The 6,459-nt window shown below is 43.9% G+C and overlaps 1 protein-coding gene across 6 annotated transcripts in view; it reads left to right on the plus strand.

Moving 5' to 3' along the window:
* The first annotated feature begins 2,611 nt into the window (after window positions 1–2,611).
* Window positions 2,612–6,459, plus strand: part of OSMR (oncostatin M receptor) — a 32,378-nt gene continuing 28,530 nt past the window's right edge. Inside the window, exons 1-2 of one of the 6 annotated variants that reach the window (XM_035309130.1) lie at window positions 2,613–2,765; window positions 6,255–6,405. The gene's annotated coding sequence lies outside the window, so the exon portion shown is untranslated. Of the gene's footprint in view, window positions 2,766–5,018; window positions 5,129–5,693; window positions 5,715–6,254; window positions 6,406–6,459 lie in introns of those variants that run through there. The other 5 variants (XM_035309129.1, XM_035309132.1, XM_035309133.1 and 2 more) reach the window with 5 other exon arrangements.

The following is a 6,459-nucleotide window of genomic DNA, read 5'->3' on the forward strand; positions in this document are numbered from 1 at the left end:
ACCCAAGAAACCTTTGCAGGGCAGGAAGGCATGAAGAAGAATGTGAAGGGTCATGTCCCATGGCTCCCTGGACAGGATTCTCAGCATCGCCCAGTTGCCATCCTCCACCAGCTCCATCAACAATGATGATAAGACATATTGATTCCCAGTTAGTCCCCAACTAGACTGACTAGCTTGACTAGCCTTCCCCAGATGATTTTTCCTTTTGGGATTTTATAACTGTTCATGCTGGTGTTTTCCCTCCTAAATCCTTGAGCTGCCATTGATCTCACGTCAACAGCCTTACTTCTATCTGAACTTCTTCCTTATCTCTCTACAGATGTTCTCAGAACTATCTCGTAGCAGTCTGGGTTAAGGTCATGCAGTTGTGTCATATCAGAGCAGGGCTTTGGACATATCTCTGTGAGCAACTGTACATCTAAGATGGGGTGGGAAGAATTCAGAACCAAAGTTGAAGAGAAAGAGGATCTCAGGCTTGAAGGGATGTCTTTGTCTATGCCTTTACAATCTACATTCCTATGATTCAGTAAATAAAGAACTTTGGGACCTCACTTGGGACTTCAAGTTTTTTAGACATTGTAACACTGTATATCGCAGTACCCAGTTCCCTGTGTGTTTTTCTATTCTATTTCAGTTTTCCTGCCTCAAATACGAAAAATCTGGCAACTTGTATTTTGAAATACTTTATAGATTCTTTATAAATATTATTCCATAACTTTTTGGGTTTTTAGATACTAAACAGTACCCTGATCTTATCAGTACCTAGACAGCAGTGAGAAGCCAGTTCAGAAGTATGGTGTATTCAAAAAGGATAAGCTACTACATTGCTTATGCTGGAACTCCTGGATTATGTGGATCTGTGTGGAAAAGCAGCATCAGACATTAGTGCTGCTACCCAAACAGTCAGGTGAGAGGAGGCTGAAAACTTATAATCCACAGCAGAGGTGAAATGATTAAGAAGCCCTTAAGTATACTGGCAGATTTTTTAACATGTATCTTCAGTAAAGGCCTAAAGAATAAACACTTTCAAACATAGATGAGAGGTCTTAAAGCAGAAAATGACATATTTTATCTTTAAAATAGCATGTACAATTTTTTCCACCTCTACACTAAAAGGCCAAAAGGAGTTCAGTTACACCCATTCAAAATTTAAAAAGCGCTAGAACAAAGCTGTCTTAGTTTATTCCTTTTAGTTTTCGTTACATGATATGCCATTTTTCCTACCAGATTGTTTAATGTATGAACCCCCCACATTATATTTATTGCATTATTCAAAGCCTACTCTCACACACAGAATTGATAAATTTTCAGTATGCTTTTCTAATTATACTGTCTAAACACATTAGAAGATAGAATTTATTAACATATTACAGTGAGTTGCTAATGAGCATAAGGAAAAAAATAGGAGAGAAAAAATATGTCAGAATTTTGGCGTCTGATCTTTAGACATCTGTGACTTTAATTTTCAGTAAAACTATACAGTTAGATGACCTTTCATGTACTGAACCCCTCTGCATTCTGACGGAGCAGTAAATGTTTAGTACTAGTGCCTCCAAACATCCATGTGGGCAATGCAAAATGAGTAACTAGTGACCATCTATGAAAAGTTCAGTTCACATGACTCACCATGCACAGGAACTCTATGGGGCGAAATAGATGTAATTCTCCAGAGTAACGCTGAAGAATAAGACTGTTCTCTCAAAGGAGATCATTTGCTTCACTATAAAGTAAAAGCATCATGAAAATAATAATAATAATAATAATAATAAAAAAGAAAGAAAAGAAAACCTGACTAAAACAGCAGGGTGTTACTTAATAGAGGGTGGGGAACATCCATCCAGAGAACAATTCAGAAGAAAAGGATCAGGGTGCCTCAGTGCAACATGTTGACAAATTATGCTGTTATGAAAAAAGGTAAACTGTATAAGTAGGTAGAAAAGTAATACTGGCTGTGAGGACTTCTCAGTCCACATCCTACTGAGAGAAAAGTAACCAAGCTCCAAAAATTGGCAACAATCAGAAGGAGAGCAATGAAAACTGACAGAACGCCTGAATAAAATTTAACATATAAAAACAGCTTAGGAAAAAGGAATCATGAGACAGAAGACTTCTTTTACCTAAAACTGCTACAAACTGGGGAAACCTTCAGTTTGAACACAGTGCGAAGGACAAGTGCTGGGCTTGAAGGAAGCCTTCTGATGGTTCAGCCATGTGATGGAAGCAGTGACCCAGTCAGCTTGGGGCATGTCCTTTCCTGAACACCTCACACCTCGCCAGGTGTGGTCCTGAAGCACCGGGAAATGGATGAGGAGAAAGACTCATCTTCCTCCCATGGCATGGAGAGAGTAGAGTTTGGTTTGACGAACCATACCCTTCTCCAACCCCTGGTTCCCCAGGGGGATTTTGGGCGGACAGCCGGAGGAGCCAGGCGGGCTGTTGTCGAGCCCCCCAGCCATGGCCAGCCCAGGGAGGCACAGGAGCCGCGGGGACACATCCCCACATGGCGCCTCAGCGCCGTCCCCTCGAGGAGCGGGAAGATGGCGGCGGGCCCTGAAGAACGGAGGGAGGCGGGACCCGCCCGCCTCCGGGAGGACGGCCAGGGGAGCCCAGCCGTGCTTCCCGGACCCGGGAGGAAATTCCTGAGGCGCTCCTCACCCGGCCTGCCCGCGGAAGGAGGGGCCACCCTGCCCAGCCTCGCCGTCGCCCTTCCCGGCAAGTCCTGCCGGGGGTAGACGTGATCCCCCGGGTTCCTGCGGGAGCTGCAGGTGAGTTGTGCCGGGCTCCCCCTCTCCCTCCCACCGCCGCGGTGTTGTCCCGGCAGCCGCCCCCTCTTCCCTCCCTCGCTGAGGGGGTTCACTCCTTCCCCGCCGCCTTTTCGGGGGAGATTTCATCACTTGGGGGTTCGGTCGCTCCCCGCTATTCCGGCCGCCCAAACGGGCTTCGGCGCCTGCCGCTCCCCCGCCACCGGAGCCAGGAGGAGCGGGGATGCCGCAGCTGCCCGCCCGCTCCCTTCGGAGCCCGCTGCTCCGAGGCAGCGCCGGGACCGAAAGCCCAGCTGCGCCCCGAGCCTGCCAAACCCCGGTCTCCGGAGCCAGGGTGGCACCGAGAAGGGCTGTTTTGAAGCACCCGTAATCCCGAGGGCAGCGCGGTACGTGAGAAAACACCATGGATTCCTGTCAGCTCCACCGAACACGGTGGAGCCGATCTGTTTTGGGGTGCAGCCTTTCCATCCCTCTTTTATGTAGACTTCGTGTGCCAGGGCTGGCTGCTGCTCCCGCAGCCCCTCGCACTGCGAGCAGACCATGCCTGCAGCGCATGGCGAGGAGCGGGCTGTGGCAGCACAAGTGGCAGCGAGTGCTTACGGCTTCGTGTCCCTGTCTAACACTCTACTTTAAACTTTTATGGATCATAGGAACTGAAAAAAGGCCCCCTTTCTTCCCCCCGGTTTAAATACATTTTTGCTTGGATTTCAGCCCTCGTGGGACAAATCGTAAGTGATGTTTTCCTGTTCTGGCAAAGCTCGTCGGAAGAACAACATCAAAGAGCTTTCTCTCTATCAAAATACAGGAGATAAAGTTATCCCTAAGTAATGAAGCGATTGTATGTGTATCAGACCTTAATTATATAAAATCCTTTCTTCTATATGCAGCTTTTTAAATCTTGTTGTTCACTCATTAGATCTCAAAGGCTTTTTAGGAGCTTTCAGTGTCTTATACACGGTTGTATTTTCTGTAAATAAGCTAAGTGTTATTGAAACTATCTTTAAAATTACTTGGAGGAAGAAGGGTTGAGTGCAAGGACTAAAAGCACTGTTCATCTGCTGTGGAATTAGACCTCAAATATTCACTTTTTTTTTTTTTTTTCAGAATTGTTGCAAATCACATTTTGTATAAACGGTGTGACATTTATGTCAAAGAACAAGCTGTTTAGTTGCAGGATGCTTTGGCAGATGCTACTTTACCAAAACTCATAAAATTTCAGATAATTTGACATTGCTCCCAGCTCTGAGGGCAAATAAAGCCGCCTCAGTTGGATGTCAGCTCCGCACTGTTCATTTGCAAGAGAGGATGTGACATTGGGGATTGCAGAGTCAGGAGAGCAGCAATACACTGCAGTCGAGGGTCTTTGTACAAATTGTTTGCTTAGGGCATTCTAGATCTTTCTGGCACTTACCTAGCTATCTGTCTGTTTAAGAGAAAAAAATGCCTGCAGGGGATGAGTTAGTCCTCCTCCCTATGGCTGCCTCGTTCTCTTTGGTGGCTATGGAAGGAGTTTATAACAATATGTTTTGATGCTAAACACATCAGCTACAATAGTGACCTAGTGTTGCCTGGTAAGAATTGTGATTCCTGTCCTCAGTCTGTTTGTCTGCCAAGTAGAGGGAATCGGAATATATGATGAAAAATGTTGTATGAATCCAAATGTTTGTTATTACTGCATTTGCGTCACTGACAGTCCTCTTCAACATCTGGTTTGGGAAAATTTGTCTGATTGATAGTGCTTATGGCTTAGTGTCCCTGTCTAATACTCTCTTTTAAACTTTTCTGGATCATAGGAACTGAAAATGTTTCTTTTCCCAGCCTGTGTACAAGCTTTGGCTCATTTGAGGGTTTGGGTTGCAGGTGGCAGCTGTCTTAAACAAGCAAAAGGTAGATGAGAAATGAAAATTGTATGAAGTATGACTTGGAATATGTGACATGACAAAGACAAGGCAGATCAAATCTATGGTGAATTAATGCTAGAAATTCATAGCAGGGACCTCCATTTCTTAGACACATGTATTCCAGGCACGGCAGCAGTATGTGCGCCATACAGCTCCAGCTCCCTACCACTGGCTCATGAATACCATGACCCTGATCATGAAAGAGGTTTAAGTTTAATTTTGGTGCTTTAGTGCCTTGGAAGAGAGGTTTGTCAAAATGTTTATCTTAAGCATATTTACAAGATGAATAATTGGAATTTCTTTTTCCTCTTTTCCACGGAATCATAAAAAGCATTGGCCAGAAAAGGACTTACAGCAATCATCTAAACAAACTTTTTTTCTCTGAATAATAAACAGTTTAACTGAAGGTATTTATTTAGACTATTCACAAATTACCTGCAGGAAGAGATTTTATCTCTTCCCAAGGTAATTTGCTCCCGTGCTGTCTCCACTTCTTGAGTGATTGCTTGTAGCTGTCACGTCTCTGAACAATTCCTATTGCTGCATAATATTATTGTGGTTGCTGCCAGGTCTCCAAAATGGTTCTGTGCTACTCACATATCCATCAGGACTGATTAATTCCAAGTTAAGCTGGGGAGTCCTGAATCCATTTATGTCTGTCTTATTACACCTCAGGTTACATGGCAAGGGAATTTTTCCCCTAGAATAATTAGAAGTAGAATATGTATTAATGAGTGGAAAAATCAGTGGTGCAGGCTACAGTCCGACAAGACACCTGTCTGCTTTATTTCCTGCACAGATCCTTTAGGAGGGGGAAAAGAAAGGGAGCGTAAAATGAAAATTTTCTTGTGCAGCTAACTTTTGTAGCTCTGACAGATCATTTTGTGCCCAATCATCCTCAGCCTAAGGCTTAGTATTGTCACTGATTTTATAGATCATTTCACACGTTGTTTCAGTAATTCAGTTTCATCACAGAAATGAGAACTGGAGATACTGTTGTTAATGCTGGTGAAGAATTAGAGTGGACTGGGGAAGCTGGCAGAATACCTAGGTAAATTGTCACTGATACAATGCTGCTTAAGAAAGTCAGAGGGGTGAAACAAAAGGTTGCTTAAAGCTTGTGTAGTTTTAAGCCTATGGATAACACTTGAAGATGTGTACTGCAGAGTAGAGGAAGTGCATTGCAGTACAGAGAAAGTCACTGTCAACTGCTTTTGCTTTGTGTCCCTTGGAAACACCAGGCATTCTGTGGACCACTGTCTCTCCTTCCCATGTTAAAGCAAAACCAAGAAAGAACACGTGCAGCAATATTTTGCATGTTTTGTGGGGTGTGGGCTGGATGCCATCTTGCTTTTTCACTTGTGTCAGTAAGTTTTATTAGGTGCTGTCTTGCTAAATGTCATTTGTAATTTAAATGCATCTATTTTTCTATGCTTTCTTTTGGCATCCAAACATCTGTGAGGACTGGTGGCTCCTAGCTGAGAGCATTCACATGATTCTCTTCCCACAACCTTCACTGCACAGAGTAAAATCTCTCAGGTCACCAATAGCAGTAATTTAATCTTTTCTTCCATTTGCATATTTCCCTGAGGAAGGAGAAAGGTGGATGAGGAAAGTAGAGCATGAGCAAGGAGAGAGAGAGAACTGAATGGAACAGGTGAGGGGTCAGAAAATTGGCAGGGTGGCTGTAGAATAAAGACCAGTAGAAGAAGTTCTCCTTAGAAAACTACAGTTGAAAACAGGTTACACATTAGCATTGCATGTCTAAGGAAGTTCCTTTCTTTTTTTTTTTTTCT

This window comes from Oxyura jamaicensis, chromosome Z (assembly GCF_011077185.1).
Source record: "Oxyura jamaicensis isolate SHBP4307 breed ruddy duck chromosome Z, BPBGC_Ojam_1.0, whole genome shotgun sequence".
Classification (NCBI taxonomy): domain Eukaryota; kingdom Metazoa; phylum Chordata; class Aves; order Anseriformes; family Anatidae; genus Oxyura; species Oxyura jamaicensis.